Genomic DNA, 27,576 nt, shown 5'->3' on the forward strand with positions numbered 1-27,576 from the left:
ATCTTTTGCTTCACTTTGATACTAAGCAAGATAAATGTTTTGGTTTTTAAACCAGCTATTCAGGAATTTTTTTCTTTTGTACATGTCAATCACTACAAAAAGGTTTTCATTGCATTGAAGGTAATTCAGCTTTTTAATTTGAAAATGCACACAATTTCTGTGGGGGTTTTCATGTCATACTATCTTGCTAACAAAAATTTTAAGTCAAATGCTTATTCTAAATATGAAGTTATCCTTCTGAGCATCAGTTTCTGATGGGTGGTTATGTTGTCGTTTATTAATTGGATAGCGTTAAAAGGAATCTGAGGCAGAAGCAGAGCTCATTGATGCAGGTATTTTAGAGGGGAAAAACAGATATAAACTTAGTTCACTGCTGTGGCGTAGATTCAAATAGCTGTTTTTTTCTCTGCTTTGGCAGTACGAACAAGGAGGACTTAAGGAAGTGGCACCTGTGCATTTAAGGGAATTAATTCATTCTGGTATGATGTTATATAAATAAACCAATGTCTGCTACTAAGATTTTAATTCTTTTCTTGCCATGCCCTGTTGAAGATGTAGCTCCCTGGCTGCTGGTAGCAGTTTTTTTGGGGTTGCCTTGGGGTTCTTTTTAAGTGAATTTGAGAAAATTTTAGAACTTTGTCAAGTAGTCTAATTTTATAGATTGGTGCATAAGAGATGAAGCATTTTTGTTACTTAGTTCTTTGAAAGGCAAGAAACAGGGGCTTTGCTATGACCAAGCCATTTCTCAGAGTCACACAGTACCAAGGAACTGAAATGTGCTTTCCAGTTCAGTTCCACGGGTTAAAATGCCTTTCTGTCATGGGGCACCAGCCAGTCCTTTCCTACATCCCTATTTACCTAAAAATCTTGCTGTCTACCTGTGCGTCTATATTCAGGGACATTCCTGAATGATGTCTGAGGAGACTAATGGCATTTACATAAGCAAAGAGCTGTACTGACAATATTGCCCTGCATTATATGGATAAAGTGCTTCTAAATGAAACCATGAGAAGAGAGTTTAAAATTGTCTTTTCTCATGATTTTAATTAATCAGGTTAATCTCAACATTGTGATATTGTCTACAGAATAAACGGTATTAAACCAATGTAAATAAAATAATTACTGAGATGGGCTTGTAATTCAATAGACAATTCATGTATGATTAAATGCCCACACTTTGCTACATTTATTTATTAGAAATTAGTTTTAAACTGATTTTTATGGATTTATTTTTGCTTTAATTAGTATGAGCTACTTGATCCATGTATAGTGTCAAACACTTAGGGATGTATTTGAAAAACTTTTATATGGTGTATGGGTAACTTTAATCTTTGTGTTTCTGAATTTCAGATGAAGTGTATGGTTAATAAATAGACAGAAGGAGAGGGAAGGTGCTTCAGGAAATTTCAGCATAGAAACATGCAGGTCTGACCGAACAGCAGCTGATTTAAGTGGCTTTAGTGTTCAAAATAAGCAATGCCTTCTGAAGTAAAAACAGAAGTATCCATTTTATATTGGTAGTAATTCTGAAAATCCACCATTGAACATTATATTTAAAAGCCTAAAATTGTAGTTTGTCTTTACCACATCACAACAGAAAGGTGGACTATCCCTGTGGCTGACTGGAAAACCGTCGGTGGATAGCCCCCTCTCAGATGGATGGGTCCCTGCTTTAAGCCCAGGGATTTTTCAAGCGAGTGGTTTCTGGTTGCTCCATTGAATACAAATTGAAAAAAAAATAAAAGGCTACAAGCTACAGATACTTATCTCAGCTTTCAAAGCATGTGTTCAGCATTCAAGAAAGCCACTGGAATAGCAACCCTATAGGCTTTGTTGTGGAACCTAATTTAAGACAGAAACCAACCTTTCAAGTTTTTTCTCTTTGTTCTGCCTTTGTTCTTTGTAAATAAAGTCGCAGGAAAGGCTCAAAGATGAGAATAGTTGTTTCTCACTCCTATCCAATTATTGGCCTTTCTGCCAACTGAAAATACATCGACTGTTGCGGGTACATGCAGTATGCAGTCTTCAGTGTATGCAACTGACCCAACAAACAAGATAATTAAAGCCCTGGCCACTAGATTTCCACTAGCCACTGTCATCTAGATTTTGTAGTAATGGTTCAGCTGGAAAACTTTCCTTTCTCTCTATTTCCTGGAAGTAAAACTTGCTTAAAAGCAGCAAGCACTTCCTGCTCAAAAGCACACTCCTTGGAGACGTTTTACTCGGAGGCAGACCTAAAGTTAGTATGGAAAATGTAGGAAGTTGCAACAGAGCAAACGTTAAGCCCATTGTGCAGAATGATAAGATGCAATTAATTGTATGTATGTCTTTTACATCTGTTTCTGACTGTCTCTGGCATTGGCAAAGCTGCTGTTGTGGTTATCTTAAGAAAGCAAAATTTAAGAACAGTATTCTATTGGTGACAGCACTGTAACTGTGCTGACCTGGTCCGCTTGATTTGCTAAGGGCAATTCACTGACTTGGACCCATCTTGTAAGTTTAACTATCAGTGAATGGCCCCAAACCCACCCCTGTAGAGTAAGAGGCATCTTGTGCTTGTAACAGTTTGATTTAAAAGAGTAGGAGGCTTTCTGGGACATCACCTTCATTTTCCATAATTTCTGCCTTGCCCTGTAGTAAAGTTCCTGTGGCAACGTTGTTTGTTGAGAGAAAGGGCACACACATCACATGTGCCTGTTTGTGAGGCAGCTGCAATATTCTGTTTCTCTTTGAATTTCCATAGTGTTTAGTGTGTGTAAACTGACAGCAAGTACTATTTCTGGAAGAAATCATAGTTGAATGATGTCATACTTTCATGTATAGTGCTCTTTAAAAAGAAAATGTGAATTTTAACTTCAAAACAAGAAAAAAATGCAAATGCTCAACCTGTCCACCCATGTGCACATGCAGATAGATGTACGCTGCATTTCTTGTGAAGGTGGAAAGATGGTATTCAAAAGAAAATGCCATTTTAAAAACTCAAGGAGAGGAATAAATATCTTCATCAACTTTATTCCCCAGATTGTTACTTTGATTCACATCTCTTTAGTGGTGGTGTTCACGCCACTGCACACCTTCTGCTGTTCCAGTCAGTCATATTGTGTGTTAATTTTTCTTAAAGGTTTCTTTCTGGGCATATAAATGGACACCTCTCAAAATCCAAAATAGTCAGTGTTTACTTAACTGGTTAAATGCAAATGCTTCAGACAATGAAGGGAAGGTGATCCAGGAGACCTATAGATGTCACTGCAAGAGGCTTTCCATTTATTTGTATCTATTTGTATTTATTTTTGCATGTGTGTAACCATTTGAAGTGTGTGTGTATTTATATATACTTTAGAGGAGGGCGACTAGCATATATTAATGTCTTAACACATCTCAGTGGGTATTTCATAGAAATATGTAATTTTATGCAAGAAGAGGGGTGCTCCAAATTGGTAGCAAAGCATATGCTTATCAGCTTTGATTAGTCACAGAACTTATACCTCCAGTAGTTTAAGCAGGTATGGAGTCAAAGATTTTCCTGTGGGATTCACGATCTTTCTGTCCTGGCAATTTGCTTACAGATGCTGACATTTTGATGTAATCTGTCCATTAAAAAAAAACCAAAACTAAGGTCTTTATATCCCTGGGACTTAACAAGTGTTTTTTACTGAAAAGATTCAGGAGTGTCCAAAGGAAATTGACTCAACCTAAGACAAGGAGACCATCCATTCTTCCCTCAGACATGCATAAATTTTCATAAGTGACATTTGGGAGCTATCTAGATCCCCCTCCAGCATATCAATTACATTAAGTAACTGATCTTGCTTAATGTAGTGGAGTCAGTGCTTCTTCATGTGATCTGTCAGGATGAAGTTCACAGCTGCTAAGGATGTATCTTGCAAGATCAGGCCCTCTGCTAGTGCTAGATGAGTCTTGGAAATCAGAAACAATTAATTTGCTACTCGGACTAGTTCTACCTGCAGCGGAGTGGAGGCTGTCTCTAGTTTTTACAGGACTAGGAAGCACAGTTGTGCCTAAGACTTGTCTCAGAAGTCCCATTTATGAGTAACTCCTTTTTTCCAATCAGGCAGTGTGGCATGTACAAGCACTTTGTGTCTATCCACCCACACTTTGTCCTTTCTGCTTTCATCTGAAATGCTCCACTCTAGGGCTCAGCAATACAAAATTGATGAATAAATAATATGCTAAAAGTGGAAAAATATACTGCTGAGTAAACGAGTTGGTTGCTGCTGCTTTCCAAATGCCTGAGCTTTAGCTAGAACACAACTCATAAACCCAGAGATTTTCAGTATTGTTTTAACAATTTCCAGCTCTGTATTAAACTATGTGTACCCTCATTCAAGATAAAGTATTGGTGTAGTAAAATAGTTTTATTCCGTTGAAGGAGAAAAACGTATATTATTAAAAACAAAACACACACCTGGAATTTTCTGTAACTGTTCAGTTTTCACCATGTACGCAGTGCTCCTAATCATAAAACAGCTCTGTAGATTTTTGAAGGTTTAAAATATACTTTTTATTTTCCTGGCAATTACGAAAGATTGAAAGATCCCATGGCCTTAGGTAGATTCTGAATGTGAGCTGAGATGTAGCTCTGCTGAAGGCACATGCCACTTGCCTTTAGGCAACATGCAACGGCCAAGAATACCAAGCAGGGAAAATGTGGCTGCTGTTGTTAATAGCGGTTATTACAGCATGGTTGTGCTGCCTAGCTTGGGTGTACAAAGTTATCTTTTGCTCTCATCAGTGACACGGAAACACCTTTGCTACCCTGTGACCTTTTTCCGTGAGTTTTCTGGTGCTGTAGGTACAGCAGGTTGTGGTTTTACTGCAGAAGAAGGAAGTTCTTGGTGTTCACTTCAGAATAGACTTTGCTACATGTTAGGTTCATGTGGTGAAAACCATGGCCGTTTTTGAGCTCAGTAGCTTAAGTAGAGGCTTCGGTGCAATTAGAAATGGAAATGGGATGTAGAAGAGAGCTCAGGGCTCTGAGATGACTAAGGGAGGCGCAATGAAAAAAGTGAGACAGCTCCGAGACTAAGAAAGAAAATAGATGAGAGCTAAGGAAGTCGATGAGGAACAGTTTACTTCAGTCAAAATAGAAACCAGTCCTGGATGAGAGGAGATGTCAGAGAGAGATATGAGATAATATATAGTCTAGGTGATACAGAGCATTCTGCATATTGTGTTACTGAAAACAGCTTCCCAAAGGACTCTGGAGAGTTCCTGACGTCCCATCTCCTTCCTCTCCCTACTCGTTATCTCTTCTCAAGTAATGCTGCTTGCTTAGCTGTTTTCTTTAAACTCTTTCTTTCAGAATATTCCAGCATTTCATAACCTCAACAGTGCATTTTTTCCAAGAAGAAAGCTCTTATGCAAATACCCCATGGCACCTGGACCAGTTGTCCTAAGGCACCGTGAAGATCCAGTAAAAAAAAATCACCTTGATTTCTTGTCTGTAGAATGCTTCTTCCTAGAGTATAAGAGAAGGCAAAAGAAATTCTCCACAGGAGTTTAACATTCTGATTTCCGTGTACGTGTCCTGTCCTGGTGATTACAGCTGCTGCTCACATGGTGCTCTGAAAGGAAAATTTGACGCTGTAATTCTGAAGCTGAGGAAAAAGTAGAATTAAGATTTTGCCTAATTAGTGCTACCTTTCAAAGGTCTATTTTGAGCTGTCTTCCTCCAGCCTGAACTGTGTGATAGTTTCCGAAAATGTAATTTAATCATATCTGATTGCTTGTTGGAGTCTGCAATTAACTTAGGTGCAGGGGAATTAACAGTATTTGCCAGGTGCTGCATAATTTACCAGGAGCTGCTTGTGCCACATATATGTAAAGTGTGTTGGCTGTTTAAATTTATTGGCCAGAATATTATAAGCTTATGATTGACTAAATTTTATTGCTTCCTTTCATTTCTGTCCCCAGGATGAATCAGCCATGAAATACCATGTAATTATATACTCAGTACTACCCAACTATCCCTTGCAATTATGCCGCATTATAGCTGTTATTTTGGAAGATTCAAAACTACCTATCGAGGAAGTTATTTTTGGGATGCATTTGATTGCTAGGATGAAGCTAAATCTTCAAGTAATTCTAGACATGATATTGAATAAACATCCTCAATGAACTCATTGAAAAAGTAGCTTTCATCTCGGAAGACCTGTGAAATCCCTTCCTATCTAAAAGGGTAGAAGTCATTTTAGAAAAGATCTTGTTCTGTTAGGACTAACATTTTTGTCCTATTTGGGAGTCAGTTCTTGCATCGGTTGTATAATTAAAAATAGTAAGAGGAGGGAAAAATTGGCCGACTCCCTGCAGGAAGAGTTGTGGACTGTTTGGAGTGCCTTTCTGAGATCCAGATTTGTACCCTAATCCTACTCTCAGGCCTTCTTGCATTGTAAATTGCTGAATACTGGACAACCTCAGGAGACTTTCATGTAGTCTTTGTGCTTCTTTTTTTTTTTTTTTTTTACAGTGTCGGGAAGGTAAAGCTTTAGAGGAAAGTAACCCTCAGCTTAAGTCTTGGTTCAGGAATGAGAATTGTTACAACTTCCATGTCTCACTAGCTAGCAGAAAGGTTTCTACTGTCTGACACCTCTCTTCTCTGTCAAACTTGGAAATTTGCACCGTCATTGAAATTCCTTAGAAAATTATTGTGAAAAGAAATTGGGAAGGCAAATATTTTGACTGGAATAGTTGTCTAATCTAAACATCAGAAGCAACTCTGAAATTTAAAAAGGTCATATGCACTCTGCGGTGGTCAGGAGCTTATCAGAAACCATGGCTTTAGACACCATTTGTTGGAAGATCGTGCCATCAACCTGGGCACAAACGACAAAAAGGCTCTTCCCTCACGGTTTTGTCAGTCAGACACGCACGATTATACAGCTCTCATTTCCCACGTACAAAACAAGTGAATTCCGACAACAGAACAACGTGGGGATCTGAAGTCAGCTCTGCAAGTCTTGTATTATATGTTATTTACATTGAAACCAGGAAGAAAAGTGCTTGTTTTCATGCTTCTGAATCCATTTACAGCCCTTTTTCACTGTTCATAAAACTGGTGAATAATGTCTTTCACTGAAAAGACTGTGCAGATCTCAACTTTCCCAAGGAATAATGCATTCCCATAAAGCTGTCGCAGACTCCAAGAAGTGACAGATAAGAGGAAAACAACACAAATCCAACAGACTTGACAGTTTATTGTTGTGCGAACCAAACGTAATTGATGTCACCGTATCGGAGACTTGCAGGTGTTTAGATTTTAAGATGACATTTGAGACTGTAAAAGTACTATTTGCAGCAAGAACCTTGATAAATATAATACTGTCTGAAGCTCTGTGTGCCCCCCCCCAGCTGGTGCTTTAGAAGAGGAGAAAAGGTTAATTTAATCACATCCAGGGAAGTTAGCAAAGTTACTTACTGAAGGCTTAAAAATGAGACTGAACTGCCAAAACCTGCCAACTGCTCGAGCCAAAAAGGGCTGCCAAGTGGTGATTTGCACAAAGTGTGTGTGTGTGGAGATCCAGAAAGGCCAATCTAGAAAGTCAGATCTAGTTTTTGAGGGGTTTTTTTTTTTTGTTGTTGTTGTTTTTTTGTTTGGGGTTCTTTTTTTGGGGGGTGTATGGTAAATTCTACACACTTCAGGGAGCAATTGTCCATGGAAACTCGTGTCCCCTTCAGTTTGCAGCCTTTCTGGAAGAGCCCAAGACTGACTTCTCAAGTGACCCCTGAAGATCAGAGAACAAGATCATGTATGGCCAACTGACTGATATTTCTCTGTGTATATATCTAGATTTAGATACTTGACATCCTCCTTCTCTGCTTATGGAGGAGTAAGAGGAATATTCATTCCTATGCTTGCCCCTGAGCTTTTTTCCCATTCTGCCATCTTCTACCTGGTTTTGCCTACCCACTTTACCTTCTTCTGTTCTCTCTTATTTTCCTTCCTTCAAACGTTTAAACTATTGCATGTTGTTTTCTGTCTTTTTTTTCATCACTTTGTATATTTCTTATTATTGTTCCTAAGTCACTAAACCGGCTTCTTTCCTGCCTTGCAGAGTGAGCCTGTTTGGAGACATCACCTGCGATGAGTGATTTCCCGAAACACCGACTCAGTGGAGCCATGGCACAATCACGAAGGTTAACTCCCCAAAGGTAATTAGAAATCTCTCTACCATTTGATTACCATAGAAGCCTTGTTCCTGCCAAGGATGGTCTTGTTAAGAAGATGCCAAGTTTCAAGGAAGCAATTCAGAAATGCAAGTCGTACATTAGCAGACTCCTAAGCAGAATGTAACAGATCATAAAAACTTACAACACTCAATGCCCTCCTTGAAACAGGATTGGAAGGCAGTGATCCCTCATTGCATGGGAGATATTAGAGAAATGATCTTGCAGCGACAATTCAATAACTCCTAAGTTAAATCTCCTTTTAGATTTGAAGATGTTTATACATATATAGCAAAAACTTAGTTGAGGCAACAGATGCAGTAAAGTTTGCAGAAGCTACTCTGAGCCAGTAAAAAAAAAAAAAAAAGGCAGTTGATTTGCCAAGAGAAGCAAACACAACCCAGTATATCACACCAAAAAAAAAAAAAAAAAAAAAAAAAAAGTTAAAAAGCTATGCATAGTGAAAACCTAGAAATTTGGGTTTTAAAATGCTTTTATTAAGGATTTCAATTCAGCTGGGTTTGCAGAAGTGTTGATGCAGAGCTCTGCCTGCCATTTTGCTGGAACACTGCAGGTGGTTGAATATACTGGGAAAGATACATTTCACTGGGAACTTTGAATTCGGATTTTCCTGTGAATTGTCACAACTGTGTTTCAAGTACCTTGGTGGGCTGATACAGGTTTTTCAATGTGTTTCAGAAAAATCATTGTTATTTATTGCTTTGACTGAGTATGAGGAGACTTATCACCATTCTTTAATCTCTTTGCAGGTTTTCAAAAAAGCTCTTAATATACCACCTCATGTTAAAAGTTGTCAGCACCGTTGGCAAGCACTATAGAGGAACACGAAGGAGTTGTACTTTTCTGGATGTGATTAATTTTGGCACAGTGCTTGTTCCCATGGCTGAGCCCTGCGTGCACTGCTGTTCTTGTCAGGTTTGTTACGTGTATTTTCTCTTTCCAAGGTATTATGTCTTCACTGTGAAACATCCATCCAGACTCAGATTTGGCAAACTGGGTCTGAATCTAGCAGCATGTTGGTTTCCAGGAAAAAATAATTTGTTCCCTTGGAAAGAGAGAAGGGATTTGGATTTTAAAATGCTTCATTGTATTTTACAACACAAAACTCACTTTACATTTCTGTATGTAACATTTCACAGGCAGTTGCTTAGGAGCAACCTTGATGCTCACTGAGTAAATTATAACATGCGATGTGAAACTTCACGTTCTCTTTTTAAATGTTAAATTCTTAGAGAGTAATAATAGCTTCAGAATTTCGATGTTCCGAACATGACTGTTGACAATATGTTTTCCTTTCTAGCTAAGGGCAGTATATAGTCAGTGGAATTTTTAAGCAGGTTTTCCTCCCTAGGAAATTAGCCTTGAAATTATAACACAGCTAAGGAAACTGAGTAAAGACACAGGTGCTGTACATAATCTCCCAAGCTGTCTGTGAGAGACTTAAGAGGAAACAGAAGTGACTTAAAGCTTTTCTAAACTAGATTCTGTGTATACAGACAGAAACCCCTATATGGGGTTAATTTGAACATTCAACTAGTTCACTCTTTTGTTTCTAACAGAGGTTACATAGAAAATTCAAAGAAGCTCATATTAAACAGAGGTCGGATTTAATTGCCTCCATATTTATTTTATTTCTTACCTCAACTTGCTAATAAAGCATAGAGCTCATCATGGATATGACACAAATATGAAGCAGGATTAGTATTTAATACTGTGGTAACAGTCTCGAGTCAGATCTTCTGGTGGTGCATGAAGTGAACAATGTAAATAGCTTCTAAATATCAATACAGTTTTATTGCTGGGGGAAATATATATATTCCTGAAAAACCTGGATGATCAGTGCTAAATCTTGAGGGAAGTGTTTCTATTTGCATTGCAATATAAGCAATTAATTTATTACTAGTTGTCTTTCAACTGCTGTAATACTTTAAGATAAATGGATGGTTATCTCCAAAAGAAAAGTCTGTCACGGCCAGGGCAGGTCTGTGGTAAAATGGGAGTAGTTCAGTAGTGAACATGGAGGCTATAGGGATGTGTCTTCCAGGAATGGCTACCCATGGCTTCACTATAGCGATCCACACTTCTCCTGTTTTATCTTGGGCATAATTTTTTTACTTTATATAATACTGATATTCTGGGAAATTGTGCCTTCATGAAGGGCCTTTTAATGATAATAATGGATATTTGGGTGTGGTTTTGTGGCAGTTTAAGAAAAAAAAAAATCCTCCTCAAAAATACATATTTAAAGGAGGACTTCATATTTTGTTGACACCAGCAAACTCTTGATTTACCACAGATGAAGGATACCAAGTACACAGTCCAGGAGTCATAAATTCTGCTTACTCTCGGCTCAGTTCAGGGAGAGATTGCAGCGGTGATGTCCTTCCAGTTTCATTCTTGTTGTAAGTATTAGGATTTGGGAAGAGCTGACTATTTTTGTTCACGATATTTGGTGCTCTGAAGCTGCCAGCTTAGATGCTTGTTGTAAGGTGAATTATTGTCTGTTAGGCCTGGGGTGAAAAAAGTTTCATAGAAAGTAGAAAGCTAAGTATATTTTTGTAATAAAATAATTTTGAAATGAAAGTAATTCTTCTGTTTCTTGAATTGTTATTTCATCTGCTGATGAATAGGGAATGGTGTGCTGCAGTAGTTCTTATTTCAGTCAAATCTGCGTTAAGTTATGGTACAGACTTCAGCCCAACAGATTTAACAGTGTGTTAACTAGTCAGAGTCATCGTTATTAAATTATTATATTAATCATTGTGATGTTTCTGAGCTTTGTTATTCCAGTTAAATACAACTTTCTAGAAGTTAAGGGCTTGATTGTGTGTTACTTGGTTATTCAAAGCTGTTGGTATGCAGCTTTCAGCCAGTATATTTCTGATATGGTTATTGGCTTAAAAAAAAAAAAAAAAAAAAAAGACAGTTGTATATTTTAATTTTCTGTACTGCCAATATTGAAGGAAGTCTCCCTCATTTTTTGCTCAGGGAGATAACTCAGCTGATAACCTTTGTATAGTTCAGAGACTCACTTCATTGCTTTCTAATAGAGTTTCTGGAGAGTATAGATTTAGATTACAATGTCGAATGACCATAGGGCCTCAGGGAAATATGTTCTCATTAATGGACTTGTTAATGATTATCATTGAAGGGACGCTAATAGTATCAGATGTAAACGTTGTCACAGCCCTCTATCTTTATCAGGCAGATATGGAGATGCATCATTAATTCACACAGACTGATTCTCAGAGCTGTGCAAATGGATGATGCGGTATGATAATGTCTGAAGGAAATTAAAAGCTGTGCGTTATCAATTTAATATTTCAGATGACTATTTCCAATTCATACGGTCTAAGAGATAAGAGGAATTGAACCGTGACAGTAGTACGGATCATTCAAAAGAGATCAAAATCAGACTGTGCCTCCATCAGTTCCAGCTTCGCAGTGGTTGAGAGGGTTGTGACAAATGCAAACTTGTACCGGTGAAGTCTCTCAGCTGAAAAGTTAAACACACATACGCTATATAAACACAAAAAGCCTATGGCAATATGAAACAGTTTGCAGAATCTAGAATAATTTTAAAACAATCTCTTTTTCAGGAGTTACGTTTATTCAAGTACAGTAGTATCTTTTTTTCTTTATCTTGACTTCAATGGGTTTATTCATAATGCATTGAGAGCAATAAATCAGAATCCGTCTGAAATTTGTAGCTTTTGACACTACATATTAATAGCAAATTTGTTAATTCTTTGCTCAAATGTTATAACCATTTGATTATGAGTATTTGGTTGGGAAGCAGTGGTGGTGGTATTTCTTTGCTAGGAAACACCCTGGATTATTTCTTTGTTGTAATCACCTGAAATATCAGTATTTTCAGAACAAAGGAAAAATGTGATATTTTTTTTTTTTGTACGCAGTCATGAAGGTAAGCTTTTAGAAATAATAGTGCACTTATAACTATGCTGTCACTTTTGTTGGAAATGGTAAAGAGCTGGGTGCTAAGATCGAATCAAAAAGTTGCTTTTCAGTGATCTGTTTTGATATCAGCCTGTCCTATTGGATGGGTCTCCCTCAAGGGAAGGGAGGTAGAAGAGCAGATTTTACGAATGGTAACAGTGTTGAGTTGTCCTAAAAGGAGGACAAAATATGAGCAGCTAATACTGTCACTTGTGCTGAATTCTAAATGGTTGTAGAGTCCTGAATGAGGGAAATCACCAAGGGCAAATGTATGGGGTGTAAATGAATTTGCCTTTGAAATGGCAAATGGGATGTCCCTACTGAAAGATAAGCAAATTTAACAAACTACGGAGATATTCTTTTACGCCAGTGAGGAATTAACAGAACCCTGAACTAAGCATGTACGTCAAAGTAGGGAGCAATTGATTTCATATAGGAGAAAAATCACAGGATCGTGTAGAATAATGAAAAGATGAAAAGCACACTACTAGAATGCTACACACCATTGAAAGATACATAAATTCTCTCGAGTCTACTCAATTACATTCCTATTTTAGGAAAAAATGCTGTAAGAACATTTTTTGTGTGTGTCTCAAGGGTAAAGCTGCTACAGCATTAATCTGTTACAAACTATCAAACTTTGAAAGAATATTAGTGAAGTACTTTGGGAATTGATGAAAAGAGTCACAAGGTCCAGCTCCAGAAGAATGCTATCTCAGTCCACGTGCCCTGTGCTTTTATGGGTGCAGGTGAAAGATTACACCAAGTAAGGTCTTGCAGAACTGGAAAAGATGTAAAAACGAATATTGACAAAGGAAATTTACATCAGAGACTCTTCTTTCAAGCAGGACAGCAGCAAGGGAAGTTATCTGTGAAATCAGATCTCAACACATCTATGGTAGAAAATTCACGCTTAGTGCTATGCTCCCAGCAGCCAGCCTTGAGGGGACACCAGCCGTGGCTGTGCTGGCTGGGTTCGGTCGGCACGTGTAAGGTGCCACAGTTACTCTACCTGTTGCTAAGGCAGTGGGCGAGCAGAAGCCAAACCACAAAAAAAGTTAGGTAAGGCTTCAGTATTTTTAGCTTCACAAGAGGGGAAAAAAAAACAAAACTGAAGAAAAGCTTTATTTCTGGTATTTCCTGCCCACACTTACGTACACTTGATCTCACAGAACTTATACGTTGTTGATAAATCTATGAAATGAAGTATTCCAATTACTTATCTCTAATTAAAACATACAAACATCTGAAATTGGTCCAGTGCTGCTATAGATGTCATTTTATTAAATTATTTCTGTGCGGCAAGAGAGGAATTGGTGCTCTTTTTCTGAAGTCTTACGTATTCCTCTGGCACTATTCTTGCAGCAATACACTCTGCTCCTTTCTGAATTCCCAAGACTGGAGAATAATGCTCTCTTGCTTCCTCTCAGTTGTTTGGACATTGTCTTTTGTCCGGGGCTGCCAAACCTTGCAGATTTTTGAAAATGTGGGGAGTGTATTGTAAGGTCTGTAATGATTACCTGGCTTGCTGTGAAAATGTGGAGAAGTGAAACATTAGCATTTTTCGTGCCATGTGAACTCTACTTTTCACAAAGGTAGTTCTCTTTCTCTTATCCATACTGTTTTGATGTGGGTTTTATGTTGCACTCTGTGCAAGGTATAGAATTTGCCACCTATTCATCTCAGTCTCTCTGTCACACTTCTCACCTGCTTTTAATTTCCCCTTAGGAAGTCACTTTCTATCCCCATTGCAAGATTCTAATTTTAATAATCCTAATCTATCCAGAGCTTTTTCACCCAAGAAATATTTCACCGCACACATCACTTAGTGTGTTGATATTTCTTGTTAGTATGCAGTGTCAGGTTAGCACCTCTAGATAACCTTGATAAATTAAAAATTGGCTTATCAATATTCAATCAGCCTAGCTCATTTATCCAAATGTCTGACTTCCTTTCTGTCAGAGCTGAGCTAAAAAGGCACTGCAAAAGCAAATGGAATTAAAATTGTATATTTTCCTTTTAAACAGAAATTAAATCAGTCTGCTGCTATTGTCACCTTAAATGTCACGGTTTAGCAACAGTGAAATAATATACAGTGGTGTATATATATAATGATATCACAAAATGTTAATTTTCATCAGACTTATTTTTTGAATAAAGTGAACATTTAATAAACACTTCATCAAGAAAATTAGGGAAATGTGGGTCTGGTCTGCCCAGTTCTTTGTATTACTATTGAGTCTTGCTGATTCTTCTATGTTATTTCTTAAATTTATGGAATTTTCTGTCTTCCAAAGATCTGGGGGGCAGGTGAGGTGAGCACCTCCTGAACTCCTCTTCTTTTAGCATACCAACAGCTGCGTAGTTTTCCAAATCACATCTCCCTTCACCTTGTGCTTCATTGCCTTTGCAGCTTAGAAATCCTCAAACGTCCTTTGTGTTTGCACAGCAATTGTTAAACAGCAGTTTTCTGTAACTGTCCTACTCAGTCCGTCAGCTGCTTTTACTGCCTTGCACCAGTGCCTGCTGCCCATCATCTTGATTTTGCAAGTTGCAGCGTAAGTTATTCAAGGGAAACAATAGTGTTTTTTTTAACATTATAACAAAATCTAACAACACATGGTGTGAAAGGACAGGCCTAGAGAAACTCAGCAGGGCAAGGTTTGCAAGAGCCGTGGAGATGCCATAGATAGATCTGGTTGTTAGTAGACAGGTGGGCAGCAGCATTATCACTGAAGGGGCTCCTCTCCTCTCCCTGTGTGAGAGCAGCTCCCTGATGTTCTGGGGATTAGGCAGGAACCCTGAAGCTCCAGGATGCTCTGTGATATATTCCTAAAAACATTCACGTGCTCCTTGCTCAATGACTTTCTGTTGATGAAAACTGCCTACGCTGTCAGTCAATAGAAGCAAAAAAGAGGCCAATCTTTTATCTCAATACATAGACCTCATTAATTTACGTATAACATGAACCCTGAAGGCCCTAACTCATAAAATGAAAATTTCCTGGGAGTTTATCACCTAGGTTCATTTTGTATGTTTACAGCTGTCCAGGAAACAGACGGCATCGGCAATTCCTTAATTTACTTCTGTTTTCAATGTTCTCTAATTTTGTGTTGAAAATTAATTCCTGATGGAGCTCCAGAATTATTTGGGTTGATGTTTTTTGTTATCCCTGTTGCCAACTCAGAAATGCACTGTGAGCACTGCTTATTCTACTGAAGTTAACCTACATGGGGGTTTACATTAAGATAGTTAAAGTTATTTCAGCCCTGTAAATTGAAAAACGGAAGGTCAAGCTATTTCCCTTTGAATTAATGTAAGCAAAATATTTAAACAAAACCTTGTGGGTTTAAAACCTTCAATTTAAAAGTAAAAACCTTGCTGTAAAAAGAAAAAAGAAAAAAAAACAAACCAAAAATAATGGAAATTTACATGAAATATTTGTATGTGTTTGCTTTGCAAGGAATGTTGTTCTCTGAATTTAGCATCCTGGTGAAAGACTGAATTATTTGTATATTTCTAATGGCTTAACTGATGAACTGATTCAAGCATTCAAGTACATTTTGTATACCTAGACTGCTTCCATGACACTCTCCTTATCTGAACTTGACACAGCCTTATAACAGAAACCTAGTAAAACATGGAAGACAGAGTCAATTAAAAATAATTTTCAGGAAAGTCCCTCCCCAGATTTGAAAGTTTTCCTGGAAAATAGGCAAAAAGATCAACATTTTATTCTTTAAAATGTCCTGGTAATTTTAAAAGCATTACCTAGTAAATTAATTTCTGAATTTTGCAGCTGCCCAAGAACACTAATATTATAAAAAATTAAGACTGTTTTCTTAACTTAGAACTTTTCTTACATTAAAATTTGCCAACTGGTGTTTAGTAACTTCTCAGAGAGTCTTTACAAACACCCCTCCCCCATTTGAGTTTATTCATGCCCTAGGTCACTCATTGATTCTTCAGCTATTCTTGCCTTTCCCCATCCCAAGTGCAGTTATTTTAAAATTAAATAACTATGAGATGGTTTTAATTAAATCCTGCCAAGATTTAAAGGTTTGTTTCACTTTGAAAGCTCAGTACAATTGTTGCTAATTTTAAAGGAACCAACAAAAATGCTTCAGCCAGTCTATATGCACCATGGAGAAAAGATACAGGAGGAAATGCAGGCAAGGAATCACTGTTTGTACTTTTCTATCTCAGCAAGTTGATGCACTTTTATATTAGACAAATATTTTTGTGAGTTTCCTAGTGGGATTGGCAGTGCATTTTTAAAAAGTGAGCATTTGCAAAGCATATACAATATCAAAGATACCATTTGATATCATCAAAATCTTGCTCTGCTAGTTTCACTGTAATCTAGGTAGAAATGTAACATAGGAATGACCTTATTGTATGGTTTTGCATCAATAAGTTCTTTGTACTTTGGTCCAACCACACATTTACCCTGGGTTAAAGCTGCTAATTTGAATTCTATAAAACAATGGCCCCTTTTTTCATTGAAACAGTGCAGAGAAGCAGTGCTGTCCTGCTGCTGATGTTATTGATCACCAAACAGACTTCTAGAAGCAGGAAGGAAAAACATGCCCATTTCAAAGCTTGGTTATCTGCGTTTAGGATGCCTGGTGCTTCTTTAAATCACCAGCCCTGCAAAGCAGGGGTTTTGTGGTTAACCTGTACCTTGTCAGTGCATCAGACTGCTCTTTTGTGTAGTTTCTGCAGGCTAGGCAAGCCCCCAATAGGGGTGGATGGCTGGAAGATGCTCCGTGTCCTCTTCTTGGTAACTCATCTCCTTCCACTGCAGAACCAGTTTTTTCTTTAGGGTTTGGGATTATGGAGTAGGATGGAGTAAATTAAAGTAGCTGAAATGAACAGCAGGTGAGGAGGGAGTGCATCCTGGGACACTGGCCAGAGGATGGAAGTCAAATACTATTATAAAAGTACAAAATACTTATGCATTTGCATAACACCAAAGAGGAAAAACACAATTACCACTAACAGAAGTTTCAGATATCCAGACTGGAACATGATTCAGTGGGTGGGAAATTTTGGTAACCACAGCAACAGTAGGCAGCTTCAGCCTACTGCATCCTTGCAGCAGGAATGTAATAGAGCAGCGGTGGAATTTATGCTTGTTTCTTGGAAAAGTTGAACAGATCCTAAGGATGATATTGGAGAACAAAACTCTTACTCTTTCTGAGTCTGAATTTTAATAGAAAACCTAAAGTTTCCACACAACTTACTATCTTGTAATCAACTAGTCGAAAGTCTGTCCAACGAAGAAGAGAACCTCTTTGCTTTCATTTTGCAGTTCCATGCTAGCCGAGATCTGTGAAATGTATATTTTCATGATACTGTACTGGAAGCTGTGCTTACCTGGCTGTCTTTATACTATGTATTTCCTTTTACATATATAGAGATATATATTTATGTTACAAATACATAGAGATATATACGTATTTCTTTTTAGACAATGTTTAAATTTCATAGTAATCCACATTTTGAAGTTAACCTTAAAATCTGCAGTTATAACTGCTCTTGCTACTTCAACGGTATTAACAGATTGGATTACAACTCTGCCTATATTGCTTTGACTTTTGCAATACCTGTGATGTACGTTAGGGTTTAAAATCAGGTCTAATAACTAAAATGTGTGCTTGGTTGATAGCTAGGCACATAAAGCTAAAGGGAGATATTGTCTGATGAAAGTCATGGTAGTTACATACAAGGAGGGCTATCTAATGTCCTTATGATGCACTGTTTTCTTAATTAGCAGATTATCACCTTCTTCCTAAGAGTCTCTGAAGGTCTGGCCAAAACCCACATGCCCTAGCTTTACCTGCCTGCTTCTTCTTGAAGCATCCATTAGCAGAAGGTCCTAAGCGCTGCGGAAATATTGACTGTTGTTGCATAAATAATGGTGTTCTGAGGTACAGAGGGGTGACCCTCCAAGCAAGGAGGCTGTCAGTGGCCAAATCCACAATGTCTTGGCCCCTCTGTCTCCTGCCCTTCACTCAGAAAGCACTAATTCCTTTGGGCAACTGCAGGGGGAGGGAGGGAGAGAAAAAGTATGAAAAATAAAACTGATTTCAGTTTTATAAATATAGTTTTTAATAAAACTAATAAAAACAATATCGGGGTTTTTTTCCTCATACACAAAATGAAGATCAGTTACCTCAAAATACCGAAACCTTAAATCCAAATTCAAACCAGTTTGTTTAATTTTAAAAAAACAGTGGGTCGCCTTATGTCTTATAAAATATAAAATTGCAGAGTACTGGTTTTATCTCCTAATGATGGAAGGAGGGAATCAGATCTTTTGATGGGAATGTGGAGGTGGAAAACAGATGTGCTTAGGGCATTTCATGAGATAGCGTGCGCTGTAAGGTTAATGTACACATTAAAATACGTAGCACCTGTAGCCATGTGGAAGGGGTGAACATGGTGGCTGGCTGGACTTTCTTCCAAAACTGAATTTCACAGGAAGACCACACTGGTGTGTTAAGTCTGTGCGAGATGCTGGTGAGAGATGTATGTCAGCCTAACCTCAGGCAAGGGAAAACAGCCAGGGTCTGACAGCAAAATGAATCATACTATTTTGTGAATTTCTTTAATGTCCCACTAAATCAGATGGAGAGCAATTTGGCCCAGATTTAGCCCTAAACTATTTACTTTCAAATACCTTTCCATTAGACAGTGCGGAGCAAAGAAATGAACTCACTTAATGGATGCAAATTAAGCTTTTTCTCAATCTCTGGTTATCAATGGCTTTGTTGTATATTGACTACCGTACACATTTACAGGACTCCACAGATGAATATTTGCTGAGAAGGAGGTTTCAGTTGCTGCAATAGCTCGGTTGCTTGATAAGGCCATGTGAAGATACATTTCATGGTGGACTTTCACAGTATTCTTAGAATCTCTTTTAAACCTTCGAAGACGCTGAGCAAATTGCAAGTTGGGAGCATTCTTGGTTTAATGAGAGACCCAAATATGTTTGTAGTAGAAAAATAATTGGAGTGTTTGGGTATTATTAGTAATACAGACTTAGAAAACAGTATTTAGGAATTTTCAGTCTCCTTCTGCTGTAATTAATGCATATTTCATTTAAACAATTCTTAAAATATTCTCTCATTCTGTCTAGAAATTTTCTCCCATGAACTAGAGCTCCTTCAATGTAAGTGATGATAACGATGCCCTGGTTTTCATCTTAGCCAGTTACAGGTCTAATATGTGAATCATCACATATTCTTTGTATAATTGCCATTTCTGTCCTATACTTCATGTTTAGATGAAGTAAAATTGCTCTTATTTGTTCTCTATGTGATCCGACCTCTGGCCTCATTGGAGAAGGAAAAAAAAAAACCAAACCCAAATCATTTATTTCATTTCAGCAACTAATAATTCTAGGTTTTATTTCAGTCGGGGTAAACCTTAGGAAAAGATTTCAGTGTAGCTTCTGAAAAGAAAATCGCTTGAGCTGAAGAGGCATTAATTTCTACTGTGCTTTCAATTTCCTCTGGCATTTATGGAAACTGATAACTTTTAGAATTAACTTCCAAAAAGCTAATTACCAACACAAGGACACAACATATATTTTATCCTTTCTCATGGATGCATATATGCTCACCATCAGGTAGGAAGATACACATCCTTTACCTTGACAGACGGGTTATATATGGAAATTATATCCTGGTTTACTTCTGTTTGTGAGTTGCCAAGCATTTGGTCATCTTTGTGTGCCTTGCGATGGGTCTTTGGTTTTTTGACTTAAGCAAGATTCTTGGCAGACAACCATTTTGGTGGATGGCCACATCTGCAAATGATACTAATTAATAAAGTTTCCTTGCCTTCTGCAAGGAAAGAGTAATTTATAGTTGCATCAAGATGCTAACCCTCACTGGAGAAAGTACTATCTAGCAGGATAATTGGCATGGATTTCTTTCTCTAGAGAATACTGAAGAACCAAAACAAGGTAAAGGGTTGATTGTTTGGGGTTTTTTTTGAGTGTAACTAAATTCATACCTCAATTGCAGGTTTTTCTGCTAAAAGGTGTGAAGGTAAGAGCACTGGGCTTCACTCCTGAAACTGAATTAGGCTACAGTGTTAGCTTGCATGTCAAGCTTGACCGTGAGGATGCCTGCTGTTAATATCAAGTCAAGCATGACTTTGGAATAAGCTAAGTAAAAAGTGAGTTTACCTTTGCTCTCATCAGTTTCTTTTCATGATCACAAAGATATTAATGCATGAAAAAATAATTTCTGGCTAGTGATCCAAAATGCAGTTCTAGGCACGTATGGGAAAGCACTAAGACTGCTGGGGAATGACCCAGTCACCTCCAGAGCTGGGATGGCAGTGGTCCTCCTGGCCTTCTCACTCATCTCAGATCTCATGCTGTGTGTCTGCTTGCCAAGTGATGCTCTCCCTCAGCAGAGCCTGCCCAGCGAGAGTGTATTTCCCTGGGCACTTTGGTGATGGATCTCTGTGGACCCACCAGCTGGGCTGGGTGCTGATGTGCTGAGCTTAGAGAGTCCTAGTGTGTATCCTGGGTCTCCTCAGCTCCCCGGGGTGCCCTCTGCTCTGTCTCTGTGAGAAGAGTGCAAGTAAACCCTCAACGATTTAAACTTTTTAAATATTCTTAGGTAGGTAACAAAAATCTTCTTTAGACAATTAAAATTTAGACAATTAAAATGCTTAGCGATTAACTAAGCAGCTGATCGTGGCCAGCCAGTGCTGGCAGAGAATACTGGTGACTTTTATTTTAAAATGAGAAAATGAGAAACCTTGTAACTGAGACTTCTTGCTAGGATGAGAAAAACATTTCTTTGCCTTAACGTTGCGTTGTACATATTTTTCCACTTTAATGATAAGAGTAGCCAAAAAGCGTGAAAAAAAATCTATAATTAGCTCCAGCTATGTAAGTATAAATCCATCTGCTAGTTAGCCTTTAGAAAAAGAGCCGTTTATGTTAAATTCATTAAAACTTCTCCATTAAAAAAATGAGCACCCATGAATTAGTTTGACAGGAAAAAACTGCTGGAGCGTTTGCTTGGATTTGGCTTGGTGTGCTCCCAGCCTTTGTCTTCACTGCAAGCGTTGCTGCCAGTTACTTCACCCAGCCTAGCCACAGCCTTGGAGCCCAGAGTGATTTGATTAACAGATGATAAATTACGCTAACTCGAACCGTAGCTTGTGGTTGAAGTCCCACTGCATTATTGCTTTGGTTCTCAGCAGAGTTTGAATATTATACCACAGGACCTTCGAGGCTGGCAAGTTCAGATTTGAAGTGTTTCTTTAAGTTAGAAATATCAGTGACTGGATGGGAGTTTGTTTACAGTAAATATATACACGTATGGCTTTTGCTAATGTTGCAATGAAAGGAAGCTGAATAAAGAGGTAAGTCACTCAGATGTAAGCAGCTCATCAGAAATGTTCACAAAGTTGACAACCAATTCGGCTTGTGAGGCCGAAATGTTTTCATTGTGAGGTGTCAGTATTCTTGACACAAGCTGCTGCTTTTTTTTTTCCTGTTTACAAGAGAAAAATCTCCCCAAAAATCTACAAGTGTTTTTTTCTCTCAAAGCACACTCAAAGGAGAGGTGCGAGTGGGGAAGGAGAATGCTAAAATATGAATAGAATTTATAGTATCCCCTGTTCTCTTTAAGCAGAGTTCTCTGTATTATCATGAATTTCTGAACTCTCTTCAGAAGCTGCAATACTGAAGCTGATTTATTGTTATCTTTGCTTCAAAGCAGTTTAGACCATGACCTAAATTATCTGATTAATAAGCGAGTTAGCTGTGTGTTAAGTCCCACGCAGTTCAGGTAGGGAACTGCCTACTGCATTTATCTGTTTGTGCTCAGGAGAGCTTCACTTCTTCTGCCTTCTTGGTTTCTCTAAAGGTAAGCGTGCAGGGTTAAAAGAAAAAAGCTGTAACACTGAAGAAGTACTTATAATTGTGTTTTAGCAGTAGTTTCTGTCAACTTCATGACTACTATTCCAGGCATCCTTTGCCTGGTTGTTTTTTATTTAACATTGGCTAGTACACATTTTTCTGCACTTTTCCCTCTAAAATTTAAAGAAATTGAGAGCTTACAATTATTCCCCTGTTCATTATCACCCAGGCTCAGCTTGATTGAGTCACAGGAGATGGGAAGGGTAAACTAGAAAAGAAGAAATACACAAAAAGATGATGGTATTGCCATAAGTACCTTCACAATGCTTGTTGGAAACACATAGAAATGAATTATGTTATAAAGAATATTGTGCTTCCCAACCCTTGGATACTGCAAGTAAGTTTGTACTTTGCTCCCAAATCTATTTATAGTTCCTAGATTATGTGAAGTCCTTATGAAATTGTTTAGTACCCATGGTTACCAAACACATGTTGTAAACTAACACAATTCTAGTGCTGCGATAGATCAGCAATTCTTTGTCTTTTTTTTTTTTTTTTTTTTTTTTTTTTCAGTATTCTGGTACAAATCCTTACAGGTATAGATAATTAAATTAAAAAAAAAAATATTTCCTGTGTTTGCAATAAGCTGTATCTAATGTTACCTGTATGTATTCTACATGGCTTTACTGTCAGCATAGTATTGTGGCATTTTGGAAACATAAATAGTCTTGGCCTGCATTGTATTCCAATGAAAACTGTCCGTCTTTAGGACACACAAATTCTAAATAAATGAGAAAGAGCTGAAAAGCCTTCATGCTTAAATCTAAGATGGAAACTGCACCTCAGCCACATAAACCTTCCTTTTTATTGTCTTTTTCTATTGCAAATGTGAGCAGCCAGCAGCGACTGTTGGAGCTATAATAATTGTAGCGTTAGAGGTCCTGCGATATTTTCTTCAGCTGGTAAGATTCACACTTTTTTAATGTTTTGTTCTTTTCATCTGATGATTCAGGAAATGTGTGAAATTGAGCGAGGGTGCTGTGTCGTATGGATTCTCTGTGACAGAAAGATAGGGATAGTCACCAAAGATTTCTACAGCTATGAATGATTCCCTGTGAAGGGAAGAAAAACTGACATAATTGGCATACAGTGAAATTAAAGCTATTATTTCTTGATCCTGTTGTTTCTTTTTTCTTCTTTTTAATGCATTAAACCTTTGGGGGTTTTGTCTTTCTCTTGGCACCTCTGATATGTATCTCTTGCACACATACAAAAGTTGCATCATGCTAATGTGAACTATAACAGAAAAAAATATTTACAAACTGTGTTAGTTTTAGCTACTCCTTTCCTGTTTTCCTCTAATCCCTTCATATGCACTATGTATACATCTAATTAAATCAAGTAGCAAAAGCCAACATGACACCCGTATGTATCAGTAATTAGCAAGTACAGTCTGATTGCCATCAGAAGCGGGTAATGTTTTGGCACTAATGGGCCATTACAATAAGTGGGCATTACAGTCCCGGCACTTCTTTAGTGTAATCATCTTGTCCTGTGCATTTTCTGTTTTTCTTGCTGACAGCAGCTTGACGTAAAATCTCAACTAAACCAGGTAATCCATCTGATCCAAACCTGCTCGCTAAGGAAAAACTGTTGGGAAAAGGAAGTATTTGGAATATCGTTAATATTTCAGAAGTATGTTTAAATCATCTAGGCTTGTATTGTTTTCCACTCTAATCATGCTACTTGCTTTTAAACAAAAGTTTACAGGAATCCGTTCGATTCACAGGAGACCTACAAAACTGTAATGCATATATTCATTCCTATGAACTGTTTATTGTATCATTGCAATTCATCTCCCCCTTCAGCTATGTGTGGTATATGGTAAACACAGTAATTGGAAACATATCTGAAACGCCTGTTGCTCTAAATAGATTTCTGGAAGGGAGGGGAAAAAAGTAAATAGTTTGTACAGAGCTTTATTTGTAGAACATAGATTCTTGTTTCATCTGCTCGTTCTTTTCTAAGCAGTATACAGGGACTGGTAGGGGTAGTGTTGTTCTTTACCAATGGATAAAAAAATCACTTGCTGCACACTTCTGTCAGCATTTATGCTGTCTTTAGGGACTGGGAGGCTAAGGTAAGAGAGGCTCGTGGCTGGACAGGAGACAGCACCTGGTTCTGCCCTGGCTCAGCTGTTAGCACAACCTGCCCAGTGCTGAGCCTCGCCAGCAGCAGCTTCTCTTCTGCCTCACAGCGTGGGGCTGGAGCCACATCAGGCATTTTGCAAGGGCTGTGCAGAGTGGCCTCCCATCAGGAACGACTGAGCAAACACCCACTGTGCGTGTAGGGTTGTTTAGGAAGGGAGAGACTATTTAATTACGTGCTGCAAACCACATTATACCTGGAAGAAAGACAATTTTCCCTTCCCTTTTTAGCCTGGCTATGAAGCTTGGCACAGCTAGAGCATGGGAAGTCTGTGGGAGGAAAGTATTGTATGTCTTGAGATATAGGATGCCAACAGCTATGAGCCTCGCTCCCCATTTTATACCTCCCTTGGGCACAGCACGTGAAAGCAGCCCAAAGCTGCTAACGTAAGAGTGTGAAATGCCCAACTAGAGAGTGGGCAGCTGCTCGGAGAGTGAAATGCGGTGAAAATGGGTATGTCCAAATGGATATGTGATTGCACTGTGCTCCTCACCCCACCGTGGAGGAGCTCTAAGGTGGGAAAAGTGCAGCCACTGGCCTGTGCGGGAAGGACCCGCTCCCTCCGCTGCTTCCCCGGCTGCTACTACCTGATGCCTCCAGCCCACATCAGTGCAGCTGGTGCTGGCATCACCATGGCTCTGCCCTGAGCGAGCCCAGTGTGCCAGCGCAGGCTGCAACAGCTCAGGAGCTGCTCCTTGCTACCTCCTGGTTCAGGCTTGTTCTTCAGGAACTCCAAGTTATCCCAAACTGGAATGTGTTTGGGCAAATGCTTAGGATATGTAAATCCAGGACAACACTAAGGTGGTGATATTTGTGATCTGAGCCTCAGTATACTGCTGACAAGCTGATCTCAGCATCTGTTGTGTGAGATAATTGGTGTGTCTTGGCTTTGTGTCTAGCATTAGGCTGAGCAGAAAGATGAACATGCTGTGCAGATTTAAGGTTAAGCCAAGAACAACATTTCCATGAATGTCGCTGGAAGGAAGTTTGTCCGCAGCATGATCGTGCAAACGTGATGTGTCTCCCCATGAATTGTTTACTCTCTTCCTTCCAGATACTCTTAGGTTCTGTGTGGGTTTGTTTCTTTGTGATTTATGTGGAAAAATACCTGTCATCACACCGTTAACAGTTCCTGGACACTGTTCTTCTTTAATGTCACTGTCATCTGGGCCTTGTGAGATCACTCCCATTATAGGCTTGGGTAGTCGAACTCTTTTAACATGCAGTATTTGGTCTGTCTATCTAGAACGTTGCATGAGTAGTTTTAACTACATCAGCTGTGAGTAAAGCTATAGTTATAATCACAGAGCAGCAGAAGAAACAGCAGGAAAAACAGATATTCAAGAAAACAGGTAATTGATTGGAAGAAAAAGTGAATGAAGCCAAATCTGAATATGAGATTTTGGATTCCGTAGTGATTTATGCTTTAAAATCCATGTGGTTTTGGTGTAACTTGCAAGTGAAAAAGACTAGTAATTGATATCAAAGACCTACCTGTGGACTTTAAGTTGGGCTATGAATAACAGCAGGAACATCTCTATGTGCAAAAGTGATCACAGAAAACTTTTATAACTGTTAAGTTTTAATTGTAAAGGGGTTGTTTTGGGGTTTGCTGTGGGGTTTTTTTGTGTGTGGGTTTTGGTGTTGTTTTTTTTTTTTGTTTTTGTTTTTTTGTTTTTTTTTTGCTATGTCACTTGCTCTTCTGTAAAGACTTTCAAATAACTGAGAGAATTTACCAAAATTTTGAAACTAAACATGCTGGACTCTGTTAACTTCTTGCTTTTGCCTTGTCATGAGCAGTGAGATGATGGGCATCAATAGCAGTGATTTGAACTGAACATTTTAGCTTCAGATTTCAGTATTTATGGAAGGAAGAATACCTGTTTTATTGTGGTCCTCACGATTCTTGAAGTCATTCTTGAGGCATTTGTAATCAGATGCAATTTCTGCAATGGTAATGGGGTTTGTGAATTACTTGCAGACCTATCTAAAAATCTTGCTCTTGAATCTTTTTTTTTTATTTTCTGTAGTGATTATTCTCCCCCCACCCCACTCACCCACCACCCTCAAAGTAAGTTTGTTTTAAAGCCAAGTTTTCCCAGCTGAAACCTGCTCTCTACGTTTTTCCTGGGCTCACCACTGCAAAACTCATATACAGGGAAGGAGACTCTGCATCAGCTATAACAGAATTCAGGCTGAGTAAAGCGTATTGTGCTTTTCAGCAAAATGCTGTTTCTCCCTCCTTTTTTCTCACTCTTAAGTCTCTCCATTTACTTTATTTTTAATATATATATATATATATATTTAAGTCTGAATGTTCTTTCCTTCACTTTTTTTCCTATTTTATTTCCTCCTGAGTGGGATTTGATCCCAGTAGAGCTGGGTTTCAAGCTGATCTTCTAGAAACAGGATTTGGTTGGCTTAGACATTAACTACAGTAAATAAATTCTCCTCTTTAATATTCCTAAATTTAAAGTGAAAACTCAATTTCACTTCAGGAGATGCTACTAACACCTCTGTAACTTCATTGTTTAATAAGAAAAAAAAAGAACAAAAAGACCTAGAAACTTGCTCTTTATTTGTACAGATCTAAAATCTATGGCAGTTTCATACTGTAAATCCTACAATAATACTACAATTTCACACTATAAATCTGTAAATCATAAATTAGAAATGTAGCCTGTAGCTATATGACTGTGTGCAGCGGTCACATTTTTCCAAGTTTTTCCTGCAATAATGTAAGTCTTCTTTTAGTCTCATCTGACTACAGATTGTGTTGGCGATGACTTGGTACAAGGCACTCTTCCTTCTGGTTTGAAACAACATGGTGCTACAGTCCTATGGACAAAAGCAGAGCTCAGAACAAGTGGGCTGTGCTAACAGAGGGTGTTTACAATGGTCTGTGGATGATGATAATGGCTTTATCCATGGTCCTTACTTTGTTACTTTATCTTTGCTTTTTACAGGACTTCCAGTTAACAGATTGCATATGCCATTCCACTGAAGTATGAACTGTTGGTCAAGTCAACAAAGTCTTGCAACCTCCATGCATGGCAGAGCATGATCTTGGATATCATCAGCAAAGACTGTGAGTTCCTCCCAAAAGAGGTGCAATTTGTTTTCCAGGCATTAAAATGCAAGGTTGGTAGCAGAAAAGGGAAACTATGAAAAAGCACCGAGAATGCAGGTGCTTTGCAATAAAACCTGAGCAGACAGGATTTTATTTCATTCTGACTCTGATGACACTCTTCATTTAATCTGACAGAACATATTTGGACACACCTTTTCAGTTCTATTACTAACTTTTA

The 27,576-nt window shown here is 38.3% G+C and overlaps 1 long non-coding RNA gene across 1 annotated transcript in view; it reads left to right on the plus strand.

Moving 5' to 3' along the window:
* Positions 1–4,405: 4,405 nt before the first annotated feature.
* Positions 4,406–27,576, plus strand: part of LOC308069139 — a 38,222-nt gene continuing 15,051 nt past the window's right edge. The window contains exon 1 of the long non-coding RNA XR_013930293.1: positions 4,406–27,409. This is a non-coding gene — a long non-coding RNA (uncharacterized lncRNA). The remainder of the gene's footprint in view (positions 27,410–27,576) is intronic.

This window comes from Falco punctatus, assembly GCF_963210335.1.
Source record: "Falco punctatus genome assembly, chromosome: 9".
In the NCBI taxonomy this organism is placed as follows: domain Eukaryota; kingdom Metazoa; phylum Chordata; class Aves; order Falconiformes; family Falconidae; genus Falco; species Falco punctatus.